The 24,444-nt window shown below is 42.3% G+C and overlaps 1 protein-coding gene across 1 annotated transcript in view; it reads right to left on the minus strand.

The window, feature by feature from the left end:
* Window positions 1–24,444, minus strand: part of USP12 (ubiquitin specific peptidase 12) — a 107,180-nt gene that overhangs the window by 55,901 nt on the left and 26,835 nt on the right. The gene's annotated exons all lie outside the window — the stretch shown is intronic.

A 24,444-nucleotide genomic window follows, 5' to 3' on the forward strand; every position in this document is an offset into this window, starting at 1 on the left:
GCAATATACACAGCTTTGATCTATCATTTTGAACACACCATCTGCAAACAGGAAAAAAAGAAAATAAGACAGCCAGGGGAAGGCTGCTTCTGATGAAGTCTTTTTCACACGGTCATTTTTACATGGAGCACACGCCTCTCTGACTGCCCTCCATTCTGCCATTACGAGAAAGACGCAAGAGGACGCAATCCATGAGGAAGAAATAAAAAACGGTAGCACAGTAAAAGGACGGACATCTAGTACCTAGAAACATACTTATCAAGTATGCTAGCTTTTTTTTTTTTTTTACTAGATAGTTGCAGTGAACTACTAGTTCCCAGACAAATTTGTTTAAAACAAGTATAATAAAATACAATGACATTTCCCCATTCTCATGTTTCAAATCCTATCTTAGAATCCAGCGTTTGCCATTCCAAGTGTAACACTGAAGGGTCACACCAGGTCAGTACCCAGGCTTCCCGAAAAGGAGACAATCGAGTGACCTTGGTAAACTAAGAAAAGTTCTGGAGGCACAGGAAGAACCCACGTGAGGGTACGAACACAACAGAGACAAAGTGAATCTGAGCCGTCAAAGGATGAACCCAAAGTACAGAAGATATACACGAAGCAAGTATCTTAAAGGGGAGAACGGAGAACAGGAAGGCTGGAAGCCCACATTTGCACTTGTGGATGACCCTGGGTCCCTGAAACTGTATCAGAGACGACAAACATTTGTATAAAAAAAAAAAAACAAACAAGCCATTTCACACCCTAAGTGTCACGCATCATAAAAATCTTCTGAAAGCAGTAGACCTTCCTAAGAGGTGAAATTCACCAAGTATAGTATCTGCTTTCTACCCAGCCCTGAGCGGAAAGTTGTAGAACGTGACCGTCAAAGTGTCATTTAGTGAGAAGTGAGATGAATGTGGTGGATCTACCATTTGCTTTTTCAGTAAAACAGAAGACATGATGGCGTATATCTCCCTACTAAGGGTAAATAATGGTCTGTGAGACTTTTTCCAGGAGTTAAGTACGTGTCTATTAGGTCTAACTGGGAAACTTATTTCTCATTGTGAGTTTAAATCAAGAGAGTTTTGATATAGAGGGTTACAAAAGATTTAAAAACGGTAAGAAAAAACCGCAAAGTCATAATCCAACTGGGGCGTGTACAGTGAACAATTAGCTTTTCATGATGACCTACAGGCAGAAAATTATTAAAAATAAATGTAAAGTTACAGAGAAGAAAACAGTATCAAACTATGCTAGTATGCAGTTCGTACTCCAGGATATCAGCACAGGAATGACCCCGAGAGCGGAAAATGGAGGACATTTCCATCACGGTGTTCCATCACGAGCAGACAGAACTAAAAGAGCCCAAGCCTTGAGCTTTTCTCCGCAGGTATTTCCATACAGCTGTACACGCTGGTGAAACGAGAGCCCGGAACACGAGCAGCCACTTCGACATTCCAGCCCCAGGCAGTGCAGGGGGCCGAGTGACCTGGCCTGGTTCTAATAGGAGTTCAACCACAGCGTCACTGCCTCAAATCGCTCCGCCTCGCTTTTCTCATCAGCAAGGTGAGAGAGAGACCAGACTCACGGCATCGACTGCAAATCTAAAATGCTCTCATTCGAAGACAGTTAGCAGCAACACAGAATCACAACCAAAGTGTGAACTTTGGGCAAAATATTCCCAGTATTTTGAATTCGTGCTCCAACTTCCTAATCTGCAAAACAGGGCAAACACCCTTTTTTATGGCCTGTTTTTTAAAAACGTATCGATTTGGAACAATGTCTGCAACAGAAGGCACTAAACACAGTTCCTTTACCCCTTCTTACCACCACCCCCCCCCCCCCCGCCCTTCAGATCAACCGCCCAAAAGACTGAAATTCCCAAAGTAACCGACAAGGGCGTTGGACACTCCACGCTGATGTGCAGCCATCCCAAGAACCTCCTCTGGTGCGACGTCTGCCATCAAAGTGAAGACGTAGCCCGCAGAAAAGGGTTCTCAACCCCGAGCCAGACTTCACAGCGGCACCGCGTCCTCGCAGGGTTATCTGGGAATCCGGGACCGGCACCGAGCAAAGCCCCCCGTGGGAAGACAGCGTATGGTGCAAATGGCACCCACCGAGGAGGGAGGTGCGGTCTCCGACACGAAGGGCGAAGTCCGAACGCCCTGCTGCACCCCTGAACTACGACACAGCCAGTTATCAAGCTCTGGAAATCACGCTCCTGCAGGGCCCCGGCCTCCGTTCCCATCACGGGCCTTCTGAGAGCCGTCTGTGTAAGTTCCGTGGAGAAGGAGGAACCGTCAAACTTTATTTCCAACGGCGTACGTGAACATCCCATCCTCCTCCCGTCTTCCATGCTACTCCAAACCTTCAACCCCATCAGGAAGACTTCTGGCAGGTTCTCAACAACACAACTCTTTTCAGGAGAAATTAAAGCAGCTTACTTCCTGCTTCAGCTGCCGCCACAGGAACACACGTGTGGTATGTCACCCACGTAAAATTCCCCATCCAGCAATTAAGGAAAATCCAATTCTACAATTAGTCGCTGGCCAAATCACGGCACATTTAAAATTACTCAGGACAGCACTCCCATAATCCTTTTCATCTAACGGTGATATACACACAAACACAGCATGTAAGAAACAAAAACTAAGTTACACACGTGCATCATTATAATTCAATGATGAATGACCAGACCAAAAACATCAGGCTGTGATTTGAATCTCCATATCCATTAGAACCTCAATGTTCCTATCAGACATGTTAAAAGCTACAATCTTCATATTATTTGCTCTAACACCTTCAGTGAAGAGTTATATATTCATGGGTAAATGTGTTATTTGTAGAGAATATTGATATGTAGAAAAGAAAAGAAGATTCAGAGTCACTTAAATCTCTTAACTCAGTCAAGGAACGAAAAAAGTACGAACATGACTCAGTGCCAACAACAACAACCATGTTTTTGATCCGTAAATATTCATGAGACGAGTTACTGAAAAATCTCTCATTAATTCATCTCTGTCAGGAAGTAATGGTGTATCACCACCATCGCCGGGCTTAGCAAGAATGGCTCTGCCAAGCCTTCACATTTAGCTTAACAATACCGAAAAGAAAATTCTCAAAATAGGACCGAACTCAGCATAATGGGATACGGTACTTAATGTGATCGAGCACAATGAATTCTATAAATCCTACTCATCTCAATACCAAAAAACTTTATGAGAAATTTATCAGATACTCTCATGGATAGTTATACTTCTTTTTTTAAGTTTACTTATTTATTTTGAGAGAGAGAGAGAGAGAGAGAGAGAACACCCAAGCAGGCTCCACAATGTCAGCACAGAGCCCAACGTGGGGGCTTGAACCCACAAACCATGAGATCATGACTGAGCGCAAATCAGGAGTCAGATGCTCAAGTGACTGAGCCACCCAGGCACCGCGACAGTTACACATTTAAAGCATAACCATATCTGAACCCCCTCACTGGCACCTTACCTACAACAAAAAAAGGTAAGATTTGGTTTTTACAGCAGCTTGTGGTGAAGGCAATGCACAGATTCACCTACTTTGGTGAACAAATAACCAGAAATGTATCATTGTTTTAAGCTCTTTCTGCCATATTCGTTATAGTTTTTACATCCTATTTTATCAGGTGGTAGAATTTTTGGCACTATAAAAACAAGGAGCCCTGGACTGGTATTGGCCAACTTCATACACCTGACGTGAGTAACTGATTTGTAAGATAATGCTCGGTTTCTGTATGATAAAAACATGTTCCACTTTCTTCCACCTGTAAAAATACGCACACTTCATCTTCTCAACTCCCGGGTTATAGGATAACGGCCTATTTGTAAAGTCCTTCACATCCTTGTGAAGAAAACCACTATGCAGATACAAGGTGTCACGAAGTTGAAATGAAATCACAATTCCTGAGTTACTCTGTCACTACAACAACAGAGTTCATACTCCAGATTCCAGAGGCGCACTGTACCTGCTCACCCTGATACAAAGTAAAGTTACCACCAAACTTAGTTTTGTCAAACAGAAAGGAAGTGCAGCTGGACTATGTGCGGTTACGTCCAACGCAGAAGGACAGGTGGAGAGACGCCGTGGAACGTTGAAGCTCCTGGGTCGGTGCCACCACGAGCCCACTGAGCTGGAAAACCTGTCAGAACCAACCATCTCAGAACACGGACACCAAGCAGGGGGGCAGCTGACGAAGGCAGAGAGAGCACAGCGCGTGCCTCGGCCACCAGCCCGTCCCCCAGCCCTGCGGCACTGGCGGGCGCAGGGCCCACGTGTGGGGCAGGGGCTGGTACTGGGGGGCGGTCGGGGACCCTGCCCTCCTAACACTGGGGCTGTGCACCCCGTCATACTGGAGGCAGCCTGGGGCAACAGCACACATACTTGCATTTGTCTCCACCCTCTTGCACTGCGTGAACTTCCCTTTCTGGATTTTTTGGGTGGTGGGAGGGGTGACCGAGACATGTGGGTAAATTTCTGTCAGGTCACAAGGTGACACACAAGGTGATAATTAAGAGAAACTACAGTGCCCACGCACCACAAAGAATACAGATTTTGCAAAGTTGTTTTGGGAAAGTCACTGCACAAACAGATGACTACAGCCCTCAACGGCAACACTGAGAAAGAGGAGAATCTGATTTCTAGAGTCACCACAATGTAATATTCAAATGGTCCAGTTCTCATTTCAGAACATACAAAGAAACAGAAAACCACAGCACTGTGGGAGGAAAAAAAAAGAATTTGACAAAACCTACCCTGAGGAATGCTAGATGTTAAAATTACTAAGGTGTTAAATCAACGGTCTTAAATATGCTCAAAGAACTAGAAGAAAGCAAGAGCATCTGTATGAATAAATAGGGAATATCAACAAAGAGACTGTGATAAAAAGGAAACTGAACAGAACACCAGGAATTATTAAGTACAACAGCTGACGTAAGAAATTCAGTAGAGAGGGGCGCCTGGGTGGCTCAGGTCATGATCTCACAGCCTGTGAGTTCGAGCCCTGTGATGGGCTCTGGGCTGACAGCTCGGCACCTGGAGCCTGCTTCGGATTCTGTGCCTCCTTCTCTCTCTGCCCCAACCCACTCGCATTCTGTCTCTGTCTTTCTCAAAAATAAACATTTAAAAAAATGTATTTTTTTTTAAAGAAATTCAGTAGAGGGGTACAATGGCAGATTTGAGCAGAAAGGAGAAAGTATCAGCAAACTTGAAAATGAGGAAATTAAAATTATCCACGCCAAACAGCACAATGGAAAAACAATGTAGAAAAATGAGCTGAGGGACCTATGGGACACCATCAAAATACCAACATCTGCATCAGGAGAATCCCCAATGAAGAGGGAACAAAAAGAAGCAAGCAGGAAAAAATGTGAAGAAATAATGGCCCCAATTTGATGAAATACCTGAATCTACATATCCAAGGATTTCAACGAATTCCAAGCAGGAAAATCTCAGAGGTTCTGACACATTATAGTCAAACTGTCAAAAGACAAAGACAGAATCTTGAAATTGGCAAGACAAAAACAACTCATCACATACGAAAGATCCACAGTAAGATTAAGAGCTGATTTTTCATCAGAAACCTGTAGATGCGAGCAGGCACAGGGATAAAAAGTTGTCGGGGCACCCGGGTGGCTCAGTTGGTTAAGCGTCCGACTTCGGCTCAGGTCATGATCTCAGGGTCCTAGAGTTTGAGCCCCGAGTCGGGCTCTGTGCTGACAGCTTGGAGCCTGGAGCCTGCTTCCGAGTCTGTGTCTCCCTCTCTCTCTGTCCCTCCCCTGCTCGCTTGCACACTCTCTAAGTAAACAAACATTAAATTTTTTTTAAAAAAGTGTCAAACAATTCTGTAACTGCAGAACTATCTTCCAGGAATGAACAAAGAGTCAGGACATTCCAAGACAGGCCTAGGGGGATCCACTGCTGTTTATCTGGAGAGCGCAAGAGCTCGTGAGCAGGGCAGGGGCAGAGGAGGGGAAGGGCAGAATCCCCAGCAGGCTCCGATGCGGGGCTTGAACTCAAACCGTAAGATGGTGACCCGAACCAAGATCAAGACTCAGATGCTTAACCCACGGGGCCAGCAGGGCGGCCCGCCCCACAAGACAGGCCTAATAAGGGGATTCATTACTAGCAGGCCCGCCCTCCAGGAAAGTGCTAAAAGGAATCCTTGAGACTAAGATGAAAAGACACGAGGCAACCACTCAAAGCCACGTAAAGAAACAAAGAAGACAAGTCAATACAACTGCCAGTATTACTGTACTTTTGGCTTTTAACTCCCCTCTTTTTCATATAGGATTTAAAAGACACATCAGGGGCGCCTGGGTGGCGCAGTCGGTTAAGCGTCCGACTTCAGCCAGGTCACGATCTCGCGGTCCGTGAGTTCGAGCCCCGCGTCGGGCTCTGGGCTGATGGCTCGGAGCCTGGAGCCTGTTTCCGATTCTGTGTCTCCCTCTCTCTCTGCCCCTCCCCCGTTCATGCTCTGTCTCTCTCTGTCCCAAAAAAAATAAATAAACGTTGGAAAAAATAAATAAATAAATAAAAATAAAAGACACATCAAACAACAAGTATGAATCTGTGTTAATAGGTGCACAATGTACGGATGTCGTCTGTGACAACAATATAAAGGCGGAGACGAGGGATGTACAGATGCAGGATGTTTGTATACTAACGAAACGGAGGTGGTACTATTCAAACTAAGTTGTTACAAATTTGAGATGCTAATTGTAACACTCAAGAAAACTGCTAAGAAAATAACTTGAAAAATATACAGAAAAGGGAATCAAAATGGTACATTAAAGGAATCAAGTAAGTAACAAAAAGGCACTAACGGAGGGATTAAACAAGGACAAAACTAAAATAAACAAACAGAGTAAAACCTTGGATTGCGAGCAACTTGTTCTGCGAGTGTTCCACAAGAGGAGCAAACATTTCTAATCAATTTTAACTTGATAAACGAGCGACGTCTTGCAATACGAGTAGTACGTGACGCCGAATGTCACGTGATCACAACTGAACCAATGGTTCTTCTCTTTCTTGCTGCGGGATTGTGGGGGATCACCTCCCGTGCTTGGAGGCTCGGTCTCAGGCCGTGGTGCTTGGCAGAAATCAGTGATTTTTCAGAACATCGGAAGGTGCCCACAACTGGCACTAGAGTATTTTTTGTCCCTTCAAAGCACCTATGGACGGCCCTCTGCTTTTCCAGACAAGAGAAAGCTTAAGGATGCTTAGCTTCACTCTAGGTCAGTCTGCCTGCAGATGTAGACCCTTTCCTCTGCTGCCTTATTGCCAATTACATTATATACAGTGTATGACAAGAGTTTATGAATTCTGTACTGTACTCAACATCCATGCGAGCATATACAACGGCCCCATGCAGAAAAAGATTCCAGTGAGCCAACAGATAGCAAGCAGTGATTCCATTAGTGATAGTTGTCCTACACAATAACCCTCCTCTCGTCTCCCTCATACCAGCCATGAAGGTTTTCAAAGGTAAGTGCAAGTTAATTTATTTTTGTTTATATTTTGTATTTCCTTTATTATTTTGTATTATATTACAGTATTGTAATCATTTTTATATGAATGTTTTTAGGTTGTGGAACGAATTAGCTGAGTTTCCATTATTTATGGGGAAATTCACTTTGACAGACAAGTGTTTGGATTACAAGCATGTGTCGGGCACGAGTGATGCTTGCAAACCGAGGTTTTACTACCTTCTACCAAGGCAGAAGTCCTTCCTTATTAATAATTACTTTCAATGTAAATGGCTTCAACTCTCTAACTGGTAGAGATTTGCTGAACAGACTTAAAAAACATGATCCAAGTATAGGATGTCTACAAGACTCATTTTAGATTAAACAACAACAACAACAACAACAAAACAACAAGCAATTGAAAGTTAAGGAATGTAAAAAGATATCCTGAGGAAACTGTAACTAAGAGAGGGCTGGAGGGGAAGCTATTAATTTCAGACAAGATAGATTTTTAAGTCGGTAAAAGTTCTATGTATAACTGAAACCAATGTAACATTGTGTAAAATATACCCCCCCAAATCTTATAAAAATACTGTATTATAGACTTGAAAGATCTAAAAAAGCAGACCTTAAATGTTATCGTGTGACACACACACACACACACACACACACACAGCAATTATGTGAGGAAATGGAGATGTTAATCAACCTTAAAGTGGGTAATTATTTTGCAACACACATATGTATCAAATCACCACCTTAAACTTGCGTATATGTCAATAATACCTCAGTAAAACTGGGGGGGGTGTAGATATGAGACATTATATATTAATAAAAGGTTTAATCCATCAAGACAATATAACAATTATAATACGCACCAACCTACAAAACCTCAAACTATATCAATAAAAAATTGAAAAAAGATGGTTGCGTACGAGAATCCTGACCTCACCTCCTCCCACAGACAAAACAAATCTGCAGCTACCTATGCAACAACGGGGAGGGAGCGATGTGCTGAAAATCAGTTAAACATATCCTCCACAACAAAGTCACGTCAACAAGGGAAAGAGAGGAAGAGACACTATCTTGCCAAAAACCCCACCCCTGGTGCAATGACCCACAATCAGGAGTCAAGAGGAACCTCACTAATAAGGAGCATCCCTTCAAGCACCTGAACCCTTGGGACCTGCACCAGAGAGACAAACCCTCAACACATCTGGCTTCGAAAACCAATGGGACTTACATCGAGGACAAACAGGGCTGTAGGAAACAAAGATTCTGCTCTCGGAGGGCTCGTGTGCAGACTCATTCGTCCAGGACCCAGGGCAAAAGCAGCAGACTGAAACACACCTAGCCCATGATGAGCCATTTGCAGGCCAGAAAGGAGCGGCATGTATATTCAAAGTGCTGAAAGGAAAAAACTTCCCACCAAGAACTCTATCCAGCAAGGTTATCATTCAGAACTCCAGGAGAGGTAAGAGTTTTCCAGACACGCAATAGCTAAAGGAATCTGTCACTACTAAATGACCCTGACAAGAAATGTTAACTTCATAGGAACAAGAACACATAGGAAAGTAAAAATCCTACTGGTAAAGTAGTAAAAGCACATACATACATAGTAAAAGTAGTGAAATAATCACTTTATAAAGCTAGTATGAAGGTTAAATGACAGAAGTAGTAAACACAAAACTTCCATAATTAGTTAAATGATACACAAAATAAAAAGATGCAAAACGTGACATTAAAAATATAAAACATAGGGGAGGAGGAGTAAAAATGCAGAGCTTTAGAATGCATCCAAACTTAACTTCCCATTACCTTTATAATAGACTTCTATACAGGCTCTTAAAAGTGAGCCTCATGTAAAACTAAAGTAAAAACCTACAGCAGATACACAAAAGATAATGGGAAAATAAGTATAACACTATAGAAGGTCATCAAATCAAGGGAAGAAAGCAAGAGAAGTAGAAAGGAACAGAGGAAGTACAAAACACACACACACACAAACAATTTACAAAAATGGCAAGAAGTACACACCTGTCAGTAATTACTTTAAATGTAAATGGCCTCAAATCTCCAACCAAAAGACAGTGACTGGAAGAATAAAAACACAAGAGCCATCTATGTGCTGCCTACAAGAAACTCACATCTGATGTAAGACACATACAGTCAAAGTGAAAGGATGAATATATATACCATGTAAAATACCACGCAAATAGAATCCAAAAGACAGGTAGGGTAGTTATATCAGACAAAATAGACTTTAACACAAAGGTCGTAATAAAAGATAAAGATGGATATTACATAATAATAAAGAAGTCAATCCAACAAGAAGGTACAACATTTGTAAATAAATATTTATGCACCCAACATAGGAGCACATAAATATACAAAGCAAATATCAACAGACCTAATGGGAGAAACTGACAGCAACAGTGAAGGCCTTTAATATCCCACTTAAATCAATTGATAACCCAGACCAAAAAATCAGAAAAGAAACAACAGCCTTAAACAACACATTAAACTAGATGAACTTAATAAACATATGCAGAACATTCCATCCAAAGCAAAATAGGTGTTTTTCAAGTGCACATGGAACATTCTCCAAAACAGATCCTATGTTAGGCCACAAAACAAGTCTTAATAATAATGTAAGAAAACTGAAACCATATCAAGTATCTTTCCTGACTACAACAATATGACTAGAAATCACTTAAAAGAAAAAAAAAAAACACCAAAATCACAAATATGTGGAAATCAAACAGCATGTTACTGAACACCCGGTGGGTGTTCAAAAGGGGAAATCAAAAAATATAGTTCAACAAATTAAAATGGAAACACAACACACCAATATCTACGGGATGCAGCAAAAGCAGTTCTAAGAGGGAAGACTACAGCAATACAGGTCTACCTCAAGAAACAAGAAAAATCTCAAATAAGCAATCTAACTTTAGGTATAACTCTAATAATAGATTTTTCTAGTTACTTTAGGTTTTATATCTAAGGTTATTCTAACTTTAGGTGATTTATACCTAAGGTTATTCTAACTTTAGGTGACTTATACCTAAAGTTAGAATAACCTTAGGTATAAAACCTAAAGGAACTAGAAAAGGAAAAACTAAGACCAAAGTCAGGAGAGAGAAGAAAATACAGATCACAGCAAAAATAAAATAGAGACACTATTCAGAAAAGATCAATGAAACCAAGAGTTTCTTTTCCTTGAAAAGATAGAAAAATTGACAAAGCTTTAGCTAGACTCACTAAGAACAAGAGAGACAGGGCTCAAATAAATAAAATTAGAAATGAAAAAAAAGTTACAACTGATACCAAATAAATATAAAGGATGTAAGAGACTATTATGAACAATTATATGCCAACAAAGTGGGCATCCTAGAAAAAGGGATAAATTCCTGGAAACATACAATCATCCAAGACAGAATAGTGAAGAAACAGAAAGTTTGAAAAGACTGATTACTAGTAAGAAGACTGAATCAGTAATCAAAATCCTCCCAAGAAACAAAAGTCTGGGACCAGAGGGACTTCACTGGTGAATAATTCTATCAAACATTCAAAAAAGATTGAATACCTATTCTCAAACTCATCCCAAAACACTGAAAAGGAGGGAATACTCCCAAACCCGTTTTACAAAGCCAGCTATTATCCTGATTTCAAACCATATAAGAACACACACACACACAAAAAAGAAAATTTCAGGTCAGTATCCCTGATGAACACAGATGCAAAACTCCTCAACAAAATGGTAGCAAACTGAATGCAACAACACCCTGAAATGATTGTGCACCAAGATCAAGAATGGTTTCACAACCACAAATCAATCAACATGAATCTCCACATTAACAAAATGAAGCATAAGAAGTGTATCATCTCCATAACCACAGAAAAGGCAATTGACAATATGCAACATCAACACATGACTTAAAAAAACTCTTAACAAAATGGGTCTGTATGGAATGTACTTCATTCAACATAATCATATACAGTATGGAGATTCCTCAAAAAATTAAAAATAGAACTACCATGTTGACTATAGTCAACAATATTGTATTATATATTTGAAAGTTGCTGAGGGCAGATCTTCAAAGTTCTTACCACAAAAAAACAAAAATTTATGTAATTCTTTAGGAGGATGGATAGTAACTAGACTTATGGTGATGACTGCTTCACAATGACTATCATGTTGTACACTTGAAATTAACGTTACAGGTCAATCATACCTTAATTAAAAAAATAAACGAATTTTAAAAACTGATAAAACTGAAGGGATAAAGGGATAGCTGTACAATAGTTAGATGATACCCTTTTTCAATAATGGATGAAACACCCAGACAGAAGCTCAATAAGGAAACAGAGGGCTTGAACATCACCAGAAACCAAATAAACCTAGCAGACATAAATGGAAGGCTCCAACCAACAATAAATATACATTCTTCTCCACTGCAGTTGGAACATTCCCCAGAATACATCACACACTAGACCATAAAACAAGTCTTAATAAATTTAAAACGACTAAAACCATACAAAGCATCTTTTCTGATCACACTGTAATAAAACTTCAAACTGGTAAAAGAAGGAAGGAAAACTGAAAACCTCACAAATATGTGGAAATTAAACAACATACCCTTTCAACAACCAACAGGTAAAGAAGAAACCAAAGGGAATTAGAAAATACCTTAAGATGAATGAAAACAAAAATACAACATTTGAAAACAAATGGGATACAGCAAAAGCAACGCTGAGAGAGAAATTTACAAGCTGGAAAAACACCTACATTAAAAATGAAGATCCCATCGTACACCTAAAGAAAATTGATTCATTGGGAAGATCAACACATTTGACCTTTAGCTAGATTAACGAAGAAAAAAGAAGACTCAAATTCATAAAATAAGAAAAGAGAGACTATTACTACCAACTTGACAGAAATAAAAAGAAGAAAATATTATAAACTGTATGCCAACAAATTGGAAAGTCCAGAAGAAATGGACAAATTCCTAAAAATACAAACTACCAACTGACTCAAGAAAAAAATTAAAATTTTGAAGATTTAAAACAAGTAAGGAGATTGAGTCAGTAACTGAAAACCTCCCAACAAAGGAAAGTCCAGGACTAAAATTAAAAAAAAAAAAAAAAAAGGAAAAGGAAAAGTCCAGGACTAGATGTCACCACTGATAAATTCTACCAAATATTTAAAAAAGAATTAACACCAATCTTTCTCCAACTCTTCCAAAAAGCTGAAGAGGAGGGAATACTTCCTAATTCATTTTATGAGGCCAGCATTAATTACCCTGACAATGAAACCACACTAAGATACTGTAAGGAAACTACAGACCCATATTCCTTATGAATACAGATGCAAAAATACTCCACAAAATACAAGCAAACCAAATTCAGCAACGTATTAAAAGCTTTTTTGGCCATGACTATTAATATCCAGAACACATAAAGAACTTCTAGAACTCAAGAATAAAAAGACCAACTGGCCGGTAGGTACATGAAGAGATGCTTAATATCGTTACTCTTCAGGCAAATGCAAATCAAAATCACAAGGTACCACTTCCATACTCATCAGGATGGCTAGAATAAAAAAAACAGATAAAAATTTATTTTTATAGGATGTAGACAGACTTGGTGGCTCCTCAAAAAGTTAAATACAGGATAACCATTTGGCTCAACAATTTCACTCCTAGGTACATATCCAAAAGATGTGAAAACAGGAAGTCAAACAGATACATGTATGTCAAATGTTCACAGCAGCATTATTCATAATAGCCAGAAGATGGAAACAATTCCAAATGCCCATCAAGAGATGAATGGACAAACAAGATGTGAAGTAATTCAACAGACTATTATGAGATATTATTCAGCCATTTAAAAACATGAAGTCCTGGGGCACCTGGACAGCTCAGTAGGTTAAGCGTCCAATCCTGATTTCAGCTCAGGTCGTGATCTCACGGTTGGGGAGTTCGAGGCCCTCATCCAGCTCTGCACTGACAATGTGGAACCTGCGTGGGATAGTCTGTCTCCCTCTCTCTCTACCTCTCCCCAGCTCGTGCTCCCACTCTCTCTCTCAAAATAAATAAACTAATAAAAAAAAAAAAAATGAAGTCCTGATTCATGCTACTAATGGATGAACGATGAAAGCATTATGCTAAGTGAAAGAAGCCAGACACAAAAGGCTTCCGCTCACATGAAATACCTACAACAAGCAAATTCATAAGACAGAAAATAGAGTCCAGGATAGCAGGGTCTGGACAGAGGGAGGAATGGGAGTTACCACCAAATGGCTTTGAGTTTCTGTTTGGGATAATGAAAAAGTCTTCAGATAGTGGTGACAGTCACATGACACGGTAAATGTAACTAATGACACTGAAGTGTACCCTTAGAATTAAAATGACACAGGGGCGCCTGGGTGGCGCAGTCGGTTAAGCCTCCGACTTCAGCCAGGTCACGATCTCGCGGTCCGGGAGTTCGAGCCCCGCGTCGGGCTCTGGGCTGATGGCTCGGAGCCTGGAGGCTGTTTCCAATTCTGTGTCTCCCTCTCTCTCTGCCCCTCCCCCGTTCATGCTCTGTCTCTCTCTGTCCCAAAAATAAATAAACGTTGAAAAAAAAAAAATTTAAAGAGTTAAAATGACACATTTTACATTATATATTCTTTACCACAATTAAACACACACACACACACGATCAAGGATCAAGGGTATTACACACTCTGGCCTCCCAAGGCAAGAGCCAAATACACTTACGTCCCCACTGTTGTTCCCTGGACAGCAAGTCATTTGTTGAAATCCAAAATTTCTTGGGTGAAAATATAACTACAGGGTTCAGATAAGGCCAGATGTTGCTTATTCGGTATTGCAAACCCAAAAAGATAAGTTAATTTTTGAAGTAAACACCATTTAAATTCCACTGCTTTTTGAAGTCAACCACAGGGAAGTTTGGAAAACCTCCAAATGCATGGAGGTAAAAGAACATCCTACTAAAGAACGAATGGGTCAGGTAGGTAACTGAAGACAAAATTAAAAAAACATATGGAAACAAATGAAAATGAAAACACAACAGTCCAAACCCTTTGGGATGCAGCAAAGGCACTAAGAGGAAAATACATTGCAATCCAGACCTAGCTCAAGAAACAAGAAAAATCCCAAATACAAAATCTAACAGCACACCTAAAGGAATTAGAAGCAGAACAGCAAAGAAACCCCAAGGCCAGCAGAAGGAAGTAAATAATAAAGATTAGAGCAAAAATAAACAATACTGAATCAAAAAAAAAAAAACAAAAAAAAACCACCCACAAACAGTAGATCAATGACACTAAGAGCTGGGTTTTTTTTAAAAAATAAACAAAACTGATAAACCCCTAGCCAGACTTCTCAACACCAGAGAGGACCCAAATAGATAAAATTGTGAATGAAAACGAACTTATCACAACCAACCCTCAGAAATACAAACAATTATCAGAGAATACTATGAAAAATTATATGCCAACAAACTGGACGACCTGGAAGAAATGGACAAATTCCTAGAGACCCACACACTACCAAAACTCAAACGGGAAGAAATAGAAAATTTGAACAGAACCATAACCAGCGAAGAAATTGAATCAGTTATCAAAAATCTCCCAACAAATTAAGAGTCCAGGACCAGATGGCTTCCCTGGGGAATTCTACCAGACATTTAAAGCAGAAATAATACCTATCCTTCTCAAGCTGTTCCAAAAATAGAAACGGAAGGAAAGCTCCTGGAATCATTCTATGTAGCCAGCATTACCTTGATTCCCAAACCAGACAGAGGCCCCACAAAAAAGGAGAATTACAGGCCAATATCCCTGATAAACACGGATGCAAAAATTCTCAACAAGATACTAGCAGATCAAATTCAACAGCATATAAAAAGAACTATTCACCCTGATCAAGTGGGACTCATTCCTGGGCTGCAGGGCTGGTTCAACATTCGCAAATCAATCAATGTGATACATCATCACATTAATAAAAGAAAGGATAGGGGCACCTGGGTGGCGCAGTCGGTTAAGCGTCCGACTTCAGCCAGGTCACGATCTCGCGGTCCGTGAGTTCGAGCCCCGCGTCAGGCTCTGGGCTGATGGCTCAGAGCCTGGAGCCTGCTTCCGAGTCTGTGTCTCCCTCTCTCTCTGCCCCTCCCCCATTCATGCTCTGTCTCTCTCTGTCCCAAAAATAAATAAACGTTGAAAAAAAAAAAATTTAAAAAAAAAAAAAAAAAAAAAGAAAGGATAAAAACCATATGATTCTGTCAATAGATGCAGAAAAACCATGACAGAATACAGCATCCTTTCTTAATAAAAACCATCAAGGAAGTCGGGATGTAAAGAACATACCTAAACATCATAAAAGCCACATATGAAAAGCCCACAGCTAATATCATCCTCAATGGGGAAAAACTGAGCTTTCCCCCTGAGATCAGGAACACGAGAGGGATGTCCACTCTCACCGCACAGTGTTGGAAGACCTAGCCTCATCAATCGAACAACAAAACGAAACAAAAGGCATACAAATTGGCAAAGAAGAAATCAAACTCACTTTTCACAGGCGACGTGATACTCTACATGGAAAACCTGAAAGACCACCAAAAAGCTGCTGGAACTGATACATGAATTCAGCAAAGTCGCAGGATACAAAATCAATGTACAGAAATTGGCTGCATTCCTATACACCAATAATGAAGCAACGCAAAGAGAAGTCAAGAAATCGATCCCATTTACAACTGTACCAAGAACCATAAAATACCTAGGGATAAACCTAACCAAAGATGTAAAAGATGTGTATGCTGGAAACTACAGAAAGCTTACGAAGGAAACTGAAGAAGACACAAAGAAATGGAAAAACATTCCATGCTCATGGACGGGAAGAATAAATCCTGTTAAAATGTCAATACTACCCAAAGCAATCTACACATTCAATGCAATCCCAATCAAAATTGCACCAGCATTCTTCTCGAAGCTAGAACAAACAATCCTAAAATTTGTATGGAACCACAAAAGACCCTGAATAGCCAAAGTAACATTGAAAAAGAAAACCAGGGGCGCCTGGGTGGCGCAGTCGGTTAAGCGTCCGACTTCAGCCAGGTCACGATCTCGCGGTCCGTGAGTTGGAGCCCCGCGTCAGGCTCTGGGCTGATGGCTCGGAGCCTGGAGCCTGTTTCCGATTCTGTGTCTCCCTCTCTCTCTGCCCCTCCCCCGTTCATGCTGTGTGTCTCTCTCTGTCCCAAAAATAAATAAAAAAACGTTGAAAAAAAAAAAAAGAAAAAGAAAACCAAAGTGAGGGACACCTGGCTGGCTCAGTCGGTTAAGCATCCGACTTCGGCTCAGGTCATGATCTCAACAGTTCCTGGATTTGAGCCCCTCATTAGGCTCCCTGCCAACAGCTCAGAGCCTGGAACCTGCTTTGGATTCTGTGTCTCCCCCTCTCTCTGCTCCTCCCTCATTCATGCTCTGTCTCTCCCTGTCTCTCAAAAATAAGTAAAAGTTAAAAAAGAAGGAAGGAAGGAAGGAAGGAAGGAAGGAAGGAAGGAAGGAAGGAAGGAAGGAAGAAAACGAAAGTGAGAAGTATCACAATCCCAGACTTTAGCCCCTACTACAAAGCTGTAATCAAGACAGCATGGTGTTGGCACAAAAACAGACATGCAGGCCAATGGAATAGAGAACCCAGAATTGGACCCACAAATGTATGGCCAACGAATTTTTGACAAAGCAGGAAAGAGTATCCAATGGAAAAAAGACAGTCTCTTTAGCAAATGGTGCTGGGAGAACTGGAGAGCAACATGAAGAAGAATGAAACTAGACCATTTTCTTACACCATTCACAAAAATAAACTCAAAATGGACAAAAGACCTAAATGTGAGATAGGAAACCATCAAAATCCTAGAGAAGAAAACAGGCAACAACCTCTTTGACCTCAGCCACAGCAATTTCTTGCTCGACACATCTCCAAAGGCAAGGGAATTAAAAGCAAAAATGAACTATTGGGACCTCATCAAGATAAAAATCTTCTGCACCGCAAAGGAAACAATCAACAGAACTAAAAGGCAACAGACAGAATGGGAAAAGATATTTGCAAATGACATGCCAGATAAAGGGTTAGTATCCACAATCTATAAAGAACTTAACACACTCAACACCCTAAAAACAAATAATCCAGTGAAGAAATGGGCAGAAGACATGAATAGACCCTTCTCCAAAGAAGACATCCAGATGGCCAACAGGCACATGAAAAGATGCTCAACGTCACTCATCAGAGAAATACAAATTAAAACCACAATGAGATACCACCTCACGCTGATCAGAGTGGCTAAAATTAACAACTCAGGAAACAACAGATGCTGGCGAGGATGTGGAGAAACGGGAACCCTCTTGCACTGCTGGTGGGAATGCAAATTGGTGCAGCCACTCTGGAAAACAGTGTGGAGGTTCCTGAAAAAATTAAAAATAGATGTACCTTATGACCCAGCAATAGCACTGCTAGGAATTTACCAAAGGGATACAGGAGTGCTGATGCACAGGGGCACTTGTACCCCAATGTTTTTGTTTTTTAACGTTTTATTTATTTTTGAGACAGGGAGAGACAGAGCATGAACAGGGGAGGGTCAGAGAGAGGGAGACACAGAATCTGAAACAGGCTCCAGGCTCTGAGCTGTCAGCACAGAGCCCGACGCGGGGCTCAAACTCACAGACCGCGAGATCACGACATGAGCCAAAGTCGGACGCTCAAACGACTGAGCCACCCAGGAGCCCCTGTACCCCAATGTTTATAGCAGCACTTTCAACAATAGCCAAATTATGGAAAGAGCCTAAATGTCCATCAACTGATGAATGGATAAAGAAATTGTGGTTTATATACACAATGGAATAATACTTGGCAATGAGAAAGAATGAAATCCTGCCATTTGCAGCAACGTGGATGGAACTGGAGGGTACTACGTTAAGTGAAATAAGTCAGTCAGAGAAAGACAGATACCTTATGTTTTCACTCATATGTGGATCTTGAGAAACTTAACAGAAGACCATGGGGGAAGGGAAGGGGAAAAAAAATAGTTACAAACAGAGAAGGGAGGGAGGCAAACCACGAGAGACTCTTAAATACAGAGAACTGAGGGCTGATGGGGGTGGAGGGGTGGGGAAGAGGGGAAAGTGGGTGATGGGCATCGAGGAGGGCACTTGGGATGAGCACTGGGGATGTCAGCAATGAATCATGGGAATCTACCCCCAAACCAAGAGCACACTGTATACACTGTATGTTAGCCAACTTGGTAATTAATTATATTACTAAAAAGAAGAAGAAGAAGAAGAGGAAAATAATTCCACTGCTTTGAATCGGTAAAGCACAACAGTGGCAAACAGGGTCAGGAGGAGTATCTGGAAGGCGTCTCCGACTCTGAGCAGCAGTCAGTGCCGCAGGGGAAGGGATAAGGGCCGTCCAGCTGCTCAAAGAACAGGCGGTGGAAACACACCCGGTGCTCGCGGGCGGCGCTTCTTAGAAACGGCGGTGAAGTTCGTCTGGTAAAATAAACACAGGTTGATGTACTGGACACACGACTAGAACACAAATTTCAGAATGCGGGAAGAAATCAAGGCCACTGATGTCGGCACTTGAGTTTGGGTCACGTGACAAAGCAGAAAGGTAGGAACCGGGAAGAGGGACAGCCCGACGTCAAGGGACGGGAGGAGCTGAGCAGCAGAACCGCTAGAGAAGTGGGGCGGGCAGTGCATCCGAAGAGTTGGGGAGCAGGTGCAGTCACCACTTTACAAGCCCTTGTGACCTTGGCGAGTGGCTTCATCAGTCTTAGTTTCCTCCCCCTTACCATACAGGAAAACATCTCCTCTGCCCACCTTGTCGTGGAAATTGTCATGGAAATCAAATCCTGAATGTGAAACATCTCTCTACCGTTAAAGCACTGTGTAAAGGTGTGATTAAAGCATTAGTCACTCAAGTTTTCTAAGTGGTCGAGTTACCAAACTGAGCAACACAGTGGAAAATTCCGGTAGAAGACAGTACTTTCTTTAAGTGCACTTTATTTTGATAGCTATTGTGTAGGCAGAAGACAAATATGCCAATCTTCAATCTACTCAAAAATCTGAAATGAGCTCCCGACGGACAGTTGTTATGAGTACTAGAACGAGTATCAAATCCCTTCTGTATGCCATGCCTTCTGGACGACTTCAGCACTGCATGCTCACAACACGAAGGCAATGCAAATCGTCAAGGGGGCAGAAACGAAAAACATAAACGCATTATTTACCACGCGCTCCCTTCACGTTCCTTCTCCAGGGATAACACTGGTAACAGTTCGGTTTTAGTTTTTATGGTGATTACGATCGCTTTCAATGATACATGCCTCAGCCAACAGACTTTACACCTGTGCCACGCAAGAGAAACTGGTGTGTGCACGTACATGTGTACCTACACGCACACACACGCGCGCGCGCGCACACACACACGCACGCGCACACACGCACACGCACGCGCACACACGCACACGCACGCACACACACACACACCCTGCCTCCAAACTCCCCTTCCCCAGGTCACTTCTTAATTTTTATTGTGTATTAATGGCTACAACATTGCTCTCGGGCTTCTAGTAATTCTACATTTAAATCCCTAGCTAGATTTACCAACTTCATATAGTAACTTGAGAAATTCCTGCTATGAAACAAAATTAGCACATTTACCTTTCCTGCTACCTCTCATTTCTTCCACCTCCCAGTTGTTAGTTCCTTATGTATGCAGAAATTGTGACACATCTGTTTCTATAATTATAACTAAATATGCCATGACTTAGTCAAAAAAACAGTAACTAGAGAGAGAGATTACTCAAAGAGTAGCTAATGCATGCTAAGGAGCTTCACTTGTAAAACAGGGGAAGACAAGAGATACTGAGTAACTTAAGACATAAGAAAATTGAATTATATGCTAAAAATTGTAAGGGCACCTAGGTGGCTCAGTCAGTTGGGCGTCCGACTTCGGCTCAGGTCATGATCTCACTGTCCGTGAGTTCAAGCCCCACGTAGGGCTGTGTGCTGACAGCTCGGAGCCTGGAGCCTGCTTGGGATTCTGTGTCTCCCTCTCTCTCTGCCCTCCCTCCCTTGCTCATGCTCTGTCTCTTCCTCTCTCTCAAAAATAAACAAACATAAAAAAATTTTTTTTAATTGTATAGATAACTAGCAAAAAAAATAAAGAAAAAAACATAATCACTCCAACAAAAAGCAGCACAGGAAAAAAAAGGGAGGGGGAGGGAGAAAGGAGGGAGAGGAAGGGAAGAGAGGGAAAAAGAGAAGGAACAGAAACGTGGCCCTAGTCATTACACTACTGACACTCAAAGGAGACTCCTTAAGTTTCTTGTTCTCTCTCAAGCTCTTGGTTTTCCTCCAGCGTCTGGAAATCCTCGGTCAGTTGTTCGGATTTGTGAGTGCAAGATGATTAGCAGAAGTACCTGGCATGGGGTCCCCCCCACCCCGCTCCCACACTCGTCCGGGGAGCGCCCGCGACAAGTTCCAGAGTGCGAGGAGCAGGCCGGCAGGCTCACAAAGGAAGTGGCACTCGGAGGGACGGGCTGAGCCGTGTCCCCGCTCCTGCGGTAAAAGCGAACCACCATAAGCCCTCTGGGCTCTCTCCACTGGAGGCCTAGGAGCCTAGGCCATCACCCGCTTCCTGCAAAGACCAGGTCTCTGCTTCATCCTACAGGTAAAATCCTGGCAGGCCAGCTACCCTGAACGGAAAAAGACAGAAGGCTCCAGAGCCAGCTACCGCAAACCAGCTTCTTTAACGGGTCACTATGGTGACTGCATCACAGCCACACCCCAACAAGAGCTACAGATTCCAAATTCAACGTTCCACACGGGCTCTCCTGAGAAGGCTCCTGCCGGTCGTTCTCTACGGGTTATTCTCTCTCCTGACCGAACCCTTCCCACCCGCGACGGTCTCTGTCTTCGCCCTGCTGCTTCTCAATCTGGTCCCTTGGAGCGCCACTTATCCTCGAGCTCTGTTAAGAGTTGAATGAACTGAACACAACACACTCCCCACACTCCCATCTTTCTGCCGTTTCCACTGAACTTTTAGAAGTGGAACGTGAGGGACGCCTGGGTGGCTCAGTCGGTTAAGCGACCGGCTTCGGCTCAGGTCACAATCTCGCGGTCCGTGGGTTCGAGCCCCGCGTCGGGCTCGGTGCCGACAGCTCGGAGCCTGGAGCCTGCTTCGGATTCTGTGTCTCCCTCTCTCTCTGCCCCTCCCCTGCTCCCGCTCTGTGTCTCTCTGTCTCTCAAAAATAAATAAATGTTGAAGAAGTGGTGGATGTGTATGAGCTCAGCCTGGCCTCCGGTTCCCTCTAACATGAGTTTTTCGTTTCACAAGTATATTACTTCAAAGTAGTCAACTCTCCCCAGAATATAAACGTTGTATAAATCGTATCAAAAGCTTTGGCAATTAACAGTACAATCATAGGAGGAATATCTCTGATGCTAAATCAACCTCATCAGAAACTCTCAGCCCATATTAAAGCCCTTTCATTCATGCCGCTATTCCAAGCAAAAATCTCCAGTGTCTTCCTAAATGTTACACAATTATGGATCAATTTCAGAAAATTTTCATCTCTGACTTATCTAAAAATGATTGTTTGCCATACATTGTGATGATGTGTGTCACACTATAAATGAAAAGGACTCAAGCTCTCTTTACAAGGTCACTAAAGATCTGTGAGACAGAACTTGGAGAGAGGCAACATACAGTGAAGTGTTCTGAGCAAAAGCAATTCAATTTCTAAAATTTCTATCACTCCTGGCTTGCCACCTAGGCTCAGCTTCTGTTATATTCTGAAAAGTGACACAGAAGGGGAGGGTTGGTGTCCCATACTCAATGGGGGTGGGGAGATGACAGGTCAATGAGTCCAAGGTGAGAACGCACGTATCATATGCCCAAATATACAGGAACTTTCTTCCAAATCTCTCGGAATAGAGGGAGTTACCTTCCTCCAGGTCCCCTAAAGTCTTGTCACGTTACAAAAAAAATACTCTCACAATTACTTCCTTTTGAACAACAAAGGGTTATCCGAGGAAGTCTCCTGGAGCTGAGACCATCTCACTAAACGAGAGTTCCAGATGCCTTTAGGGAAGTAAAGAGCTTAAACACATTTGTTAATTATGCCTGGAGATATGATCTCATCATTGTATAAGATGGATGTTATAATAAATAAGACTTGTAAAATCGCTTTTATAAAGGAAAGAATAGGTCAGCAGTCAGTGATACATTATGTGGGGATTTTAGCAGACAAACCAAAAAAATCAACTGTCAATACTATAAAAATAGAAATGCTATTATCCCACGCCACAGTATCCACTGACGCCATGGAAAATGAACGTAAACGTGCTGTACGCGGGGGTCCACCTAAATGAAAGCCAAGACGACAGGCCACGCTCTAGGTCCCAAAAAATAACCAGAGGTGACTCAAACACTAATCACTAATGTTAAAGATACCTTGGAGCAATCTGAATGTGAATAGAAATGTATCAAAAAATGGATGAAAACATTTACAATTTACTTTTTATCTCAAATCTCTACGCGTGACAAATTTATCAATTAAATACAAGTGACCCTTCCCTGTACCATCTGAATCCCTAAACATTTATATTGTGTCCAAACACTTAAATGTTAAGGTCCACAAAGCCTACGAGTCATGAGACACCTGCTATTTTATATGCAGGCATAGAGCCAAATATAAACGTACCGCCAGAAGCCAGCGGGGGAAGGTGGGGAGGGAGTGCAAAGGCAAACGCGCTTCTCTCCACGTGCCACAGTGTGTAAGAGGAGCCTGCCCAAACGTATGAACTCTGTTTCCGTAGGGTCCGTTCTGTCTAGAATTCAGGAACCGACAGTCCCCTCGACCACTATCCTCTCCCACTGGAGGCCTCAGCTGTCGCTGAGCCAGGGCTGTTTCCCCAGCACGGGTCAACTGCGAGAAAGCAGGAAGGAAGACTGGACAAGCTCCCCAGCGCTGCAGGACTCTCGGATGATTCCTGCTCGGAGATAAAAAGATTACTGTAAGGGGTGCCCGGTGGGGAGGGGGGCTCAGTCGATTGAGCATCTGACTCGTGACTTTGGCTCAGGTCAGGATCTCACGGTTCGTGGGTTCGAGCCCCGCATCGGGATCTATGCTGACAGCTCAGAGCCTGGAGCCTGCTTGGGATTCTCTCTCCCCCTCTCTTCCTGCCCCTCCCTGGCTCATGCTCTCTCTCTCGCCCTCTAAACAAACAAACAAACAAACAATTTCCTGAAAAAGGTTACTCTAAGCAGAACCCTCATTTCCTGTCATACTGCTGAGGGTGGCTGAGGTGGGGTGACTATAATAACCCAAGTCCAAGTCGTACGAACAACTAGAACAAAACAGACCTTGATGAAGACCCTGCAGGTAGTTTAATAAAGTGAAAGTCTTCCATGGAGAGAATAAAGTGGATAACTAACATAACCTAGGTCAATTAGTAGACCAAACTCAAGCCAGAGAACACAGAACTTCCGGACTTCTAAGCATACACAAGGCACCACTAGAGTAAAGCTATATATGGAATATATTTGGCCCCGAACCTCAGGAAACATACGGTGTAAAAAAGGAGAACCTCGATAAAACACACAAAATGTTAAATCGGGGGCTCCTGGGTGGCTCGCTCAGTCAAGCGTCTGACTCTTGGTTTCGGCTCAGGTCATGACCTCACAGTTGGCGAGCTCGAGCCCCCCATCAGGCTCTGTGCTGACAGTGCGGAGCCTGCCTGGGATTCTCCTTCTCCCTCTCTCTCTGCCCCTCCCCGGCTTACAGGCTCTCTCTCTCAAAAATAAATACACATTAAGAAAACTGTTTTTGTTTAGATTACAATATGCAACTTACATCAAAAGCTATTTACAAAACTCATTTAAAGGTTCCCATCGAATACAAT

Source organism: Lynx rufus, unplaced genomic scaffold (assembly GCF_022079265.1).
Source record: "Lynx rufus isolate CCGP_SWC_20201006 ecotype Redwood Valley unplaced genomic scaffold, mLynRuf1.p SCAF_1, whole genome shotgun sequence".
In the NCBI taxonomy this organism is placed as follows: Eukaryota; Metazoa; Chordata; class Mammalia; order Carnivora; family Felidae; genus Lynx; species Lynx rufus.